At 37.7% G+C, this 13,530-nt stretch overlaps 1 protein-coding gene and 1 pseudogene across 1 annotated transcript in view; both read right to left on the minus strand.

Moving 5' to 3' along the window:
• Window positions 1-13,530, minus strand: part of C11H11orf49 (chromosome 11 C11orf49 homolog) — a 186,497-nt gene that overhangs the window by 144,999 nt on the left and 27,968 nt on the right. The gene's annotated exons all lie outside the window — the stretch shown is intronic.
• LOC123326361 lies at window positions 620-742 on the minus strand (annotated as a pseudogene).

Genomic DNA, 13,530 nt, shown 5'->3' on the forward strand with positions numbered 1-13,530 from the left:
TTCTCCCTCTGACCCTCCCCCCTCTCATGTGTTCTCTCTCTCTCTCAAGTAAATAAATAAAATCTAAAAAAAAAAAAAAGATCATTTATAAATCACTAACATGAATTGATTTGATTTGATCTTGTGAAGTACAAATAGATAGCTTACTGGTTTAAAAAGTTAATAGACCTCTAAAATTAATTATTTACATCCTCCATTTTTACTCGTATGTCCTGATCCAGGGATATGGCATATTCTGGTGAAATATTTTATCACCCATAGAAGACCATCTTTGATCTTAGACCACACTAGGCCAATTTCCTCTGACCAAAGGAGATGGGAAATGAGGAAAACCAGCACATGTAATCCTTATACAACTCAATGAGGTAAGTAATAGACTTTTTTGAAGCTCAGAGAGGTTAAGGAATCTGCTAAAATCTTAATAAATGGCTGATCTAGGATTTAAACTTAGATTTTACTCCAGAGCCTATGTCCTTCCACTGTAACCTACAACCTCTCAAAAACAAAAACAAAAGCAAAACATAATAAGAAAAATCCAAAACCCTACAATGTGTCCCATTTTATACTGTATTATCTAGAAATTGCTGGCTATCCATGTAAATACTAGAAAAGAAGCTTAAATTGGTAAATCAGGTTAAAAGTATTTATATGATTTAAATTGTAAAAAAATGTTTATTTCTATTAGCAATAATCGTGCCTCGGATAAACCTCATTGGCTACAACAGTGCCGCTGCGCAAAGCTAAAAAAATGTTTATTTCTAATTACACATGTACTTATTTTTAAAGATTCAAACAGTACAGAAAAAGTTAAAAACCAATCCCAGTTCCCATTGGTAACAGTTGTCAGTTTGGTATGCATACTTTAAAAAATATAGAAATACGTAATTTGTGAGCTTGGTTTAGTTTTGTTTTTAAATAAATGACATATACTTTTTTCTTAACCTTGCTTTTTTCACTCAACCATGTCTGGAGATCTTTTCTAAAACGATATGGAACCAACTTACCCTTGCAGTATTTCTCAATGGCAAATATTTCTCTATCGATAAATAGGCTGTTTCCATTTATCTTATAACTGGAAATCCGCACCCTGCCTCTCCAGCAGCTTCCTCTAATTTCCTCTCCCCCTCCGCCTCTGGCAACCACATGTCTGATCTTTTCTTCAGTGAGTTTGGGTTTTTGTTTGTTGTTTGTTTTTAGATGGCATATGTAAGTGAAATCAAACAGTATCTTTCTCTGACTTATTTCACTTAGCATAATGCCTTCAAGATCCATCCATGTAGTTACGAATGGTAGCTGAATTTTTTGTGGCTGAATAACATTCCATTATATATACACACCACAACTTCTTTATCCATTCATCCATCGATGGACACTTAGGTTGTTACCATGTCTTGACTATTGTAAATGATACTGCAGTGAACATTGTGGTGCAGAATCTTTTAGATTTAGTGTTTTCATTTCCTTTGGATATATTCCCAGAAGTGGAATTGCTGGATCATATGGTAGTTCTATTTTCAATTTTTTGAAGATCCTCCATACTGTCTTCCATAGTGGCTATACCAGTTTACAATCCCACCAGCAGTGCACAAGGGTTCCCTTTTTTCCATATCTTCATGTCTACTTAGATATACACAATTGCTTCACAAACGGTTATTCCAATTTACTCTTCCCAGCCGTAAGAATATCTGTTTTCACTATCCTTGGTCTAAGACTTTGTAATTTTGCCAATTTAACAGCTATAAAATAGCTTTTCACTGTTGTTTTAATTTTAGTCTTCTTAAGTACAAATAAAGTTAAGCATATTTTTATGTTTATTTGTATTTCTTCTGTGAATAATCTGCTAGTATCCTTTGCCCATTTTCCTCTCTGGTTCTTTTTTCTTCTCCTTGATTTGTAGGTTTTTTTCTAATTCTATATATTTTGCAAATATATATATCTACCTTATGACTTTTCTCTTAATTTGTTTGTGGTATCTTTCATTGTACAGACATCTTAACTGTTGATACAGTCAAAAGTATTTTACTGTGGCTTTTGTGCTTTGTGTATAGTTCAGACAGGCCCTCTCCACTCCAAGTGTATAAACCCATTATCTTATATTTTTTTCTAGTATGATCTTTACTTTAAGTAATTGTGTCCTTTATCAAATCATGAATTCACAATTAACACAGTGAGCATAATATAAAAAGAAATTTAAAACTTAGAGAAAAATAAAGTAAAAGTGTTAACCCCAAATCAGGCCTCTTCAAACATTAACTAGCTCCAAATATAAAACAGCTGTGTGTCAAGTTTAACTTTGGGTGCCCAGAAAAAATTGTAAGTGAATCACACATTGCATATGAATATCCTGATAAACATCCTTGATATAAATGTAGGAAGCTTCCCTCCTTCAATAGCTCTTGATCATTACAGGGTTTGCTTATGGTAGTTAAACCTATAAATATAATAATAACAACAGCTAACATTTATTAAGCTCTCTGTGCAAGACAGCCTTCTAAGCATTTTATGGGCATTAATTCATTTAATTCTCACAACAGACTTATGAGATGGGTACTTTTCTTTTATCTCCAACCTACAGATGAAAAAAAAGGAAGACTCAGATATGTAATTTACCTAAATGTTAATGGTCTGGTGAGTAGCAAAGACAGGATTTGAATCCAGGCCTAGGTCAGGACTGCACTATATCACAGCCCTTAGAGAGCTATGCCATGGGGTGCCTGGGTGGCTCAGTCGGTTAAGTGTCTGCCTTCAGCTCAGGTCATGATCCCGGGGTCCTGGGATCGAGCCCTGCATCCGGCTCCCTGCTCGGTGGGGGAGTCTGCCTCTCCCTCTCCCACTACCCCTCCCCCTGCTTGTGCTCTCTCTAGCTCTCAAATAAATAAATAAATAAATAAAATCTTAAAAAAAAAGCTATGCCACATGACATATGTCAAGTGGACATTTCTAAGGACAGAGTTACAAATTAAGGAAAGCTCTTTTACATTAATAGTTAATTATAAAATAGACGAAACTAATCCAATGCATTTGGGCATCCAAGCCACCACATTGCTGCTACACAGCTAGTCAAACTCAAATACTAAAAGACACGCTGAGGGCAAACAAAGCATTACACATATGTTAACATCACCTGTGGCAACCAGAAAACAAGAGGTCACTAAAGATCTTTATGCCAAGTGGAGGATGAAAAACTGAAGCCCACTTCCCTCCACCAGTGGGGATCTTGTACAAGTTTACAGCTGGACAAAGCTACGTGCTTTGACATTCAAACATTTGCTAGTCAGCCATTCATCCTTCTTCCCTTCTTCCTCAAACTGGTGATTTTTGATATTTTGGGGATATCGATGAAGGCTAAGTACTTAAATCCTATTGCTTCAGTATTTCTAGTCTAAATCTCATAATATAAAATTAGTAGGTTGGAGGGGCGCCTGGATGGCTCAGTCAGTTGGGCATCTGCCTTCGGCTCAGGTCATGGTCCCAGGGTGCTGGGATCGAGCCCTACGTCGGGCTCTCTGCTTGGGGGGAGGCCTGCTCCTCCCTCTGCCTGCCTGTGTGCTCTCTCTCTCTCTGTGTCAAATAATAAATAAATAAAAATCTTAAAAAAAAAAACAAAAAAAAGAATTAGTAGGTTGGAGTTTTGTAATTTCAAGTGCCAGAAGCTACAGAAAAAAAAAAATTTTTTTTTAAGGAGGTTTTTACAGAGATCCAAACTTAAAGCACTCAGCTAGCTGACCATAACAAAATGTACTCCCTGAATGTCAGAGAAATCCGAAGTGGCACTCAAGTGTCCCACAGTTACAATCTATGCGACACATGAAGAGCCAAGTAATAACTGTCATTACAATAGCTTTGCAAAAATAGTCACTCATAGAGCAGCATTGTTATCAATTCAACTCCATAAACAGTCATAGAACTATTTTCCAGAAGGCACCACAGGTTAAATAAAACCCTATAAATTGACAAACATGGAGTAAATCAAGTGCCACTCCTAATGTCATGTCAGGTAGGGAAGTATTAAAGTTACAAGGCAAGGGGCGCCGTCAGTTAAGCATCTGACTCCTGGTTTCACCTCAGGTTGTGATCTCAGGGTTGTGAGATCGAGCCCCATGTCAGGCTCCGAGCTCAGCACGGAGTCTGCTTGAGGTTCTCTCTCCTTTTCCCTCTGCCCCTCCTGCTCGTGCTCTCTCTCTCTAAAATAAATAAATAAATCTTAGAAGAAATTTAAGCTATAAGGCAAAAATTAATTGTGCTATATAGTCATCAAAAGTTGTAGCCTTTGGGGAAAACCATGCCTTTACAAATTATTAGCAATTATATTCGGTAATATGCAATTAACTATGAATATACAGATTAGTGGTATTAATACAAGGTGCTAATGCAGTACCTTATCAATTACTTGTCATTTTATATTCAAACCATTTCACAAAAATTAACAACTCATATAACACTAACAGGACCTCATTTAGTTTAATGGCAGAAAGATACAGAAGTGAGTTCTAATTTAAAGTAGCTGAAAACTCTCAGGCTTAGAATTCCTGATCCTCTCCCTTCTGTTTGATACTGCCTCTGTATGAAGGTGAGGATTCTCTTTCAACCATGAAGTCTCACTTGTCAAATCCCCACTCAGAACTATGTCTACACCCTGCTTATGGGATATGGCTGTAATAATGCCCAATAATCCCTTTAAGTGTCTATTTTTGTTATGAAAGTAAAGATGCTATGTAGTTATTTATAGATGCTCCAGAGGCCTAGGCCAAAGTGCACAAAAGTGATGGGGTGAATGACTGGAACAGCATAGGCTAGACTGGCCCTAATTTAGATTACACAGAAAACTCATGCTAACACTTACCATATCATCTAAATCACCAGTGTCAAACACCAAAATACCATATAAAAATATACTTTGGGATCTATTTTACCAAACCAACATAATTTTTGACTCCTCACTCACGGCTACATTGCAATGTCCAAGCCTACCTTTCCTGCCAGGCTCAAGTCAAATGCCACCTTCTTCACGAAGCTTTCCCTGATTCTCTCTTACCCAGAAGCAATCTTTCTTTTCCTGAACTCCCTAAACACCTATTTTAAATATCTCCAATGGCACTTTCTACCTTGATTCAGAGTTATTTCTGTTATACATGTGTTATCTTCTTTGTTAGACTTCCGACTCCTTACAGACTGTTACCATGACTCACTTATCTTTTATCCCCTTTAACACTCAGGACCATTCGATGTCTTCCACATACCATTCAAATATTTACTGAATGAATACATAAACTGTATCACTATTTATACACTGTGGTGCTATTCTTTATTCAACTCAACTACTTCAGGATTGTGCCTCCCAGGTGGGAAACACTAAGTACCAAAACACATTCTGCTACAATATTAGGGTTCTTACAGGAAGCCACTTTTGTCCCGTTCTCAGCCCCTCTTTCTGTTGCCTTTTTACTGCTCCTTCCCTCTATTCCAATAAGAAAGCATTTGCTCCTTCCATTGTTACTAAGGGCCTCATTATGTTCAAGGTAAAGTGAAAAAATGCATTCGATGCAATTACCAGTTCCTCACAAATTTGGGGGCTACTTGTCATTTCAACATCCAAGACTTGAATAAAAGAAAGTCCAAATTCTTTTCACTCCTAAGAACTATTTTCTTTTTTCTTTTTAGACAAAATGGAAGCACACAGCACAGGAAGCAGTCCTCAGTAAGCCACCGTTCATAAACAGCTTTGCTGAAAGCGTAACAAAGGTTCTGTTGTGCTCTTGCATGGCAGGGCCCGTAAGCAGCAGGGGCAGATGAACTCTACGAAACAAAGGTTCTGTCTTCATGCAAATGTTTGCATTAATAAAAAATGAAGAAAAAGATATAGAAAATGCAGGCTAGCTGGACATAATAGGTCTCTAAACGGGAGGTTTTCACATTTTTCAGGCGGAGTCAGCAGGTCTTTTAAAAACTTTGTCATTCTGAACATTTCACAGACATCACAAGAAAGACATGCAAATAACAGAAGCAAATCAAAGGACATCCCGCTGCTCTGCTGGCGCCTCCCTCATCCATGCCTGGTTTGTCATTTTCTGCTAACCCTAGAGCTGGCTGCTGTTTTGTTGAGGAATGGAGTCCCTAGCTCATGTGGTAGTGCTCAGCCAGCTGGCCCCCGCCCTGATGACATTACAATGCAAGCCATGTACTACCGCTCAGGGCCACGTGCTGCCAGGCAACCAGTCCAACGTGGGTTTTTTACACACCCGCTGGCAAATCTGCATGGGAAAGAACCTCTAAACTGACCACTTAATAAGATATGATCTTCTTGAGTGTGAACATCACTGAGTAGTTCTCTGCAGACGGACTTACTGAGGACCGGATATACAAAATCTAAAACCTGTGAGGGGAGAGGTTTACCTACGATGCGCCAAGCACTGTCTTATGTGTTCAACCTGTCTTGTCTCATTTTATCCTCACAACCACCAGTTAAGGTAGATACTTATTAGCCCCATTTTACAGCTGAGGAAACTGAGCTTTACTGAGGTTATATACTTGCCCAAGGTCACACAGCTAATAATGGCAAGCCAAGACTCAAAGCTGCCTGATGGCAAATTCTGTTTCCTTCTATACATTTTTCTCACCCCTTACTTCTAGGTCTTGTGACTGACACCTAGCTGACTCTGAAAATATCACAATGACCATAGTCACCCACTGCAAGGCCACTGAGATGTACCTCTTTCTCCATTTTAATCATTAGGAGTCTTTATCATTCATTTTTAAGAGTGAATGGCTTTTTTTGTTAGGTTATGATAAGAATCTACTTAAAGCTGCAAATACTTTCTCACAGAAAAATGGATATAATTTAATATGTTGTGCATAATTTAGAGGATTTGAGACCTTCCTAAGGTTCATCTATAGCTCCCCCGAGAGTTTATGACCTACATGTTAAAAAAAACAAACAAACAAACCCAGAACCCACATTTTTCTTTCCAGGAGCACATGGTGGGCTTTCTTTCACAACTATGGCCCATCAAATCCCCTGACCCGAAAATTCCATTTCCTCCTCCATTTCCATTGAACACACTATTCCTCTTCAACAGGATTTGAAATCACTTAGGGCCTCCCACAGATTGTTCCACCGGCGTCTCTCAGTTGTACTAAACTTGGAACCAGTAGCCAATCACTTCATTACTATTCTCACCACTGCTCCTGAATTGCACAAGCTTAAGGAGTGGAAGGATTTTAAGATCATATCATTTAACTACCATCATTTTATAGATAAAGAAATTGAAGGGGCGCCTGGCTGTCTCACTGGGGCATCTGGCTGGCTCAGTTGGAAGAGCATGCGACTCGATCTTGGGGTTGTGAGTTTGAGCCCCACATGGGGTGTAGAGATTACTTAAATAAATAAAACTTTAAAAAAAAATTGAAATCTGTCCTCATTCTTTTCACTCTTGATTCAATGATGGAAAGTACCTGGGCTTGCTCAAATGCAGCTCTGAAGTTCTCCATATTTCCATCTATACCCACATTGCCAAAGCTTTTCTTTGTACAAAACAAGCAAAATAAGTCAGGGCAAAACTAAATTATTTTCAAATAGATTTTCACACTCCCTGAATGGATCTAAACTTCTAAATAGAATAGCCAAATTATATTATTCAGGCCCCTTTTATTCTACTGACACTCTATTCAGGTCTCTGGTGCCAATCATAATCCAGGAAAAATTATAAATAAATTTTTTCTTGAGCTATGATAAGTGATAATAGGTATTATAAAGAAAGTGTTACCTTTATTTAATATAATGGTTGGCTAGAAGATAATCTAAGTACTGATGATCAGACTAGTGAATTATGCTGAAACCTTAATTTGGAGACAACCAAAGGAGGCAAATTATTACATGCCTTTAAGATAAAGGCAGAACAAGAATGTATTTTAGAAAAAATAAAGAAAGAGGTCATTTCAGGGAAAAAAAGTGGCAAAGCTCAGCAGTACTGGAAACTTGGGAGAACCAAAACATAATCATATCCTATAGATTTAAAAGAGCTGGTTGAGGGGTGCCTGGCTGGCTCAGTCAGAAGAGCCTGGGACTCTTGATCTCAGGTTATGAGTTCAAGCCCCACACTGGGTGTAGAGATTACTTGAAAAATAAAATCTTTAAAAAATAAAATAAAATAAAAGAGCTGGTTGAATAAAAGCAATTGTCTACAGAACACAGGAGAGAAAGAAAGGGGTAAATTGGGACAGGGTGGAAACAATTCCACTCAATGTATGCCTTATTATATATTTTTTGGACCTCTGAATGTGTTACCCAGTCAATGCATATGCATATATGTATATTATGTATATTGCACATTAAGCATGTATATATAAGCATATATTAATACTGTGTATGTGCACAGTTAAAAAGATTGCACGTTGAGAAAATGCAGATCCTTTTCTTTTTTTCTTCTTCTTTTTTTTTTATTAAGCAAACTCCACCCCCAACATTGGGCTTGAACTCATAACGCCAAGATCAAGAGTCACATGCCCCACTGACAGCCAGCAGGCACCCCAGAGGATTCTTTTCTTTTAATAATAGCTTTATTGAGATAATAATTCACTTACCATAAAATCCACCCCTTTAACACATACAATTTAACAGTTTTTAGTATACTCAAAGAGTCGTGCAACCATCCCCACTACTTAATTTCTTCATTTCTTCAACCCTCCAAAACAAGTACCCATTAGTAGTCACTTCCTATGCCTTCTTCTCCCAGCCCCTGGGAACTATTCATCTCCTTTTTGTCTCTACTGTTCTGCCTAGTCTGGACATTTTCTATAAATGAAATCATAAAATATGGCCTCTTGTGACTGGCTTCTTTCACTTAGCATCATGTTTTTGAGGTTCATCTCAATACTTCATTCTTTTCCTTACTGAATACATTTCATTCTATGAATTTACCACCTTTTGTTTATCCATCCATCAGTTGTATTCACCTTTAGGCTATTATGAACAATGTCACTATGAATATTTGTGTATAGATTTTTGTGTGAACGTTTTTCATTCTCGTGGGCATATATTTAAGAGTGGAAGTGCCGATCATATGGTAACTGTATGTTTTTTTTGTCAAACTGTTTTCAAAAGTGGCTGCATCATTCTATAATCCTACCAGACATGTATGAGGGTGTAATTTCTCCACATCCTTGCCAATACTTGTTATTGCCCATCTTTTTTATTTTAGCCATCTTAGGGAGTTTGAAGTGGTATCTAAGGGCTTTGGTTTGCATTTCTTTGGTGATTATTAATATTGGGCACTTTTTCATGTGGTTTTTAGCCATGTCTTCTCAGTCTTCTACTTAGAAAGGCCTATTCAAATTTTTTGCCTACTTTTTTTCTTTTTCTTAAGTATTTTTCTTTTTTTATTGTAATTTCAGTATAGTTAACATACAGTGATACATTAGTTTCAGGTGTACAATATGGTGATTCAACACTTCCATATATCATCCAGTGCCCCTTCAAAGTGCCCTCATTAACCCCATCACCTATTTAACCCATTCTTCCACCCCCCCCTTCCCCTCTGGTAACCATCAGTTTGATCTTTATAGTTAAGAGTCTGTTTCTTTTTTTTTTTTTTTAAAGATTTTATTTATTTATTTGAGAGGGTGAGAGAGAGAGCACAAGAGGGGGGAGCGGGAGAGGGAGAAGCAGACTCCCTGCCGAGCAGGGAGCCCGATGCGGGACTCGATCCTGGGACTCCAGGATCATGACCTGAGCTGAAGGCAGTCGCTTAACCAACTGAGCCACCCAGGTGCCCCAAGAGTCTGTTTCTTGATTTGTCTCTCTCTTTTTTTTTTCCCTTTGTTTTGTTTCTTAAATTCCACATATAAGTGAAATCATATGTTTCTCTGACTGACTTATTTTGGTTAGCATTATACTCTCTAGCTCCATCCACGTTGTTGCAAATGGCAAGATTTTATTCTTCTTCATGGCTGAATAATATTCCAGAGACAAGGCAGATTCTTGTAAGTGATACAGTTGTATTAATAAGGCATTTATACAGTGGGACTTTGATTTCCTCAGAGATGAAAAAAAACTAAAGTAAAAGGAACTAAAGATATTTATAGATAAGAGACTTCCAAATTAAACCAGTATATCCCTTGCATTTTCGAAGGTTTTTTTCTTTCTCATTTTTCTTTTCTTTTTGGTTTACTTAGTATTATATTTTTTCAAAATTTAATGTAGTACTTTGTTTTGACATTATAAATTTATTTATTTATTTATTTATTTAAAGTAGGCTCCACACCCAATGTGGGTCCTGAACTCACGAACCTGAGACTAAGACTAAGAGTCTCATGCTCGGGCGCCTGGGTGGCTCAGATGGTTAACGTCTGCCTTCGGCTCAGGTCATGATCTCAGGGTCCTGGGATCGAGTCCCGCATCGGGCTCCCTGCTCCTTGGGAGCCTGCTTCTCCCTCTGCCTTTCTCTCTCGCTCTGTCTCTCATGAATAAAAAAAAAAAAAAAAAAAAAGAGTCTCATGCTCTACCGAATGAGCCAGCCAGGCACCCCTATAAATATTTCTTTATACAAACACTGCTGAACATAAAAATATGTCCCTAGAATTTTTAGTTTTCCTGGCCCAAATCACTGTGCTATCTCCCTACTGGAGATATATTCTCTTTGATTCCTTCCCTAATTCGTCCAATCTCTAGTGATCTCCTTTTTTTCCTGAACTCCTATTACTTATCACATAGCACTTGATCGCACACGGACTCAGCATGCCACACTTACTTCATCTGTTAGTGTCCTCAACTACATTACAATACAATTGAGGACATTCCTTTATTTTTTAATAATTATTTAATACCTAAGCATGGTCTTCATCCTTGAGGAGCTTACCATCTATTTGGAGAAGCAGACATACAAATTAACAATTATAATATAGTATAATAATTGTTATAAAGGAGGTATGTAAAAAGTATAAAGAGTAAGAGCGGCTTTGTTGCCTTGGAGAAAGAGTTTAAAAGAAGGAGGAACATTTAAGCTGAGAAAGGATGTGAAAGAATTTAGCACATGAACAAGCGGAGGGAGGATATTCAATAGAGACATAGCAGCACAGGCAGAAGGATGAAGGTATTTTTCATATTTGCATGGTGGATCTGAAAAGCCAAAAATAGTTCAGTTTTGCTAAAAGATAAGTCTAGACAGCATCATCATTATAAAGGGTCTTATAAGAAGCACAGATTTTGGGAAACCATTGAAGGATTTTGAGCAAGAAAGTGACCATCAGACTACTACTTCTGAAAGTTAAGTACAGATACAAGACAATCAGCTGTTGAAAGAGTCTAGGCCAGAAATAATAAAGACCTGAATTAGGGAAGTAACAATGAGTACGACAGATCAAAACAAAAGAGGGATAACCAATAGAAGTTGATAATTGATTGGATATAAGAAAAGATGAGAGGGAATTTAGGATGGTTTCTGGGTTCCTTTCTTGGGCATTTGGGAATATGATGGCCCCATTCACTAAGAACTACAGGAGGAAGGGTCTGTATTATATCCCTTATAGGTCTTTTGCAGTATTAACCATAGTGCTGAGCACACACAGTCAATTTATTCTGTTGACCAACTGGCTGTATTGAAAAAAGACCACAGAGCCTTCTGCTTAATAATCTCAATTGGCCACTTTCCTAAAGTTGGTATCGAACACCATGCATTGGCACTAGAAAAGAAATTCTGGGCACAGGATCACTGGAGTGGACTAATTTATCCAGGAAATAAAATTAAATAGACAGTGCCTATGTGAATGTAAGGAGTGTATGTGTGTGTGCATGCACATGTTGGGGAGGAAAGGGGAGGGCAATTCATAACAGAAGACATCCATATATTTATATAATGCTGTGACGAAGACTGCTAGTTGCCAACCCCAGCAACCTTTTCCTCCTGAAACATATTCCAATTTTTACCTGAGCTCATGGCCTCTGGCACAAAGATCATATTTTCTCATCTTCTTTTGTAGCTAGACCTTAGTCATGTGACTAAGCTATAAAATATAAGCACAGTTTTGTGTGGGTCTTCTAGAAAGTTCTTAAATGGAACTGATTCAGCTGAAAGATGTCCCTCATTTATCTCAGAGGATAATAAAGAGTTCCTTCAGTCCCCATGGATCATAAGGTAAAAGATGGAATCTCTGGATAAGATGTTGTAGCAAAAAGACGGAAGCCTGAGTTGCTGATTATACCTTGGAGCATATCATACCAACCATGGACTGCCTATCTTCAGACTTCTTTTCCACAAAAAGAGAAATAATCTTCTAACTTGTTCAAACCATGTTATTTTAGGCTTTTTTCTGCTGTATCCAGACAAACCTACTGTTAACATAAAGCATCTATATATTTTCCCAAAAGTATGAATGTAGGGCTCAAACTAACATACCAATGAGCATGCTCGTTGGCCTATTCGTGGATATAGGTTAGTGCATGCTAAGATGATAGCATAGAGCATTTCAGACACTATCCTAGCATTTGAAAAGATGTAATGCTTATTGAAGATCTCAGTGCTTTTATTATCATTGCTGTGAACAGGTAAGGTCGTAATGACTTTAAAAACTTGAACTGTAACATTTATAATACCCCTGAAAGTTTACTAAATATTTTTACATACATTATCTCACTGAACCTTCCAACCAGCCTAGGAGGCAGATAAGGCTGGGATTATTATCACCATTTTACAAATGAGGAAATTGCCCAAGGTCACACAGCTTGTAAGTGATAGGGCAAAAATTTGAACTTTAATCTCATGAGTGTAAATATTTTCCACTGAATCACAGAATTAGGATAATTCTTAGAGAAATTTAGAAAGCTTAAAATGACCACAATTATCTCAAAAATAACTGATATAAACATGATTGCAAAATAGACCACAAATCAATGTCTTGGTACTTCACAGAACTTACATAAAGATGTCTTAAAGTTAATTTTTCCACTTTTTAACTGAATTAACATTCTGTTCAATTTTAGAACTGATGACAGCACCGTTTCCTTCTGAGGTCCTATATTTTGCACTAGAGAGAAGAGTGAACAATGAGGGGCAGTGCATGAAGTAAGAGGTAGCACAGGGGAAGAAGTGGTCTAATGACCACTCCTCTTTGGACAATGTAGGTCAGATCCTATCCAGTTCCACCTGATGGTGGTATAAGATGCTTCTACAGTTGCTTCCAGAAATCTCTCTTCAGAAAATTTATACGGCTCAAATAATCAGACTCATGGAGAAGTGAACTGACCTTAAGTCCAGCTCTTAAACTGAATTGATCCCAGTCCTGCTACAGAAAAGCACCAGGCTCAACAGCCTAAGCAAGTGGGGGTCTCATTATATGAGACCTAGTTTCTTTTTTTTTTTTTTTAGGATTTATTTATTTATTTGAGAGAGAGAGCACACACGAGTGGGTGGAAAGGCAGAGGGAGAGCATCTTCAAGCAGACTCCCTGCTGAGTGCAGAGACTGATGCAGGCTAGATCTCATGAACCAAGAGTTGGAAGCTTAACCGACTGAGCCACCCAGGTGCCCCAAGACCTAAT

Source organism: Neomonachus schauinslandi, chromosome 11 (assembly GCF_002201575.2).
Source record: "Neomonachus schauinslandi chromosome 11, ASM220157v2, whole genome shotgun sequence".
NCBI lineage: Eukaryota > Metazoa > Chordata > Mammalia > Carnivora > Phocidae > Neomonachus > Neomonachus schauinslandi.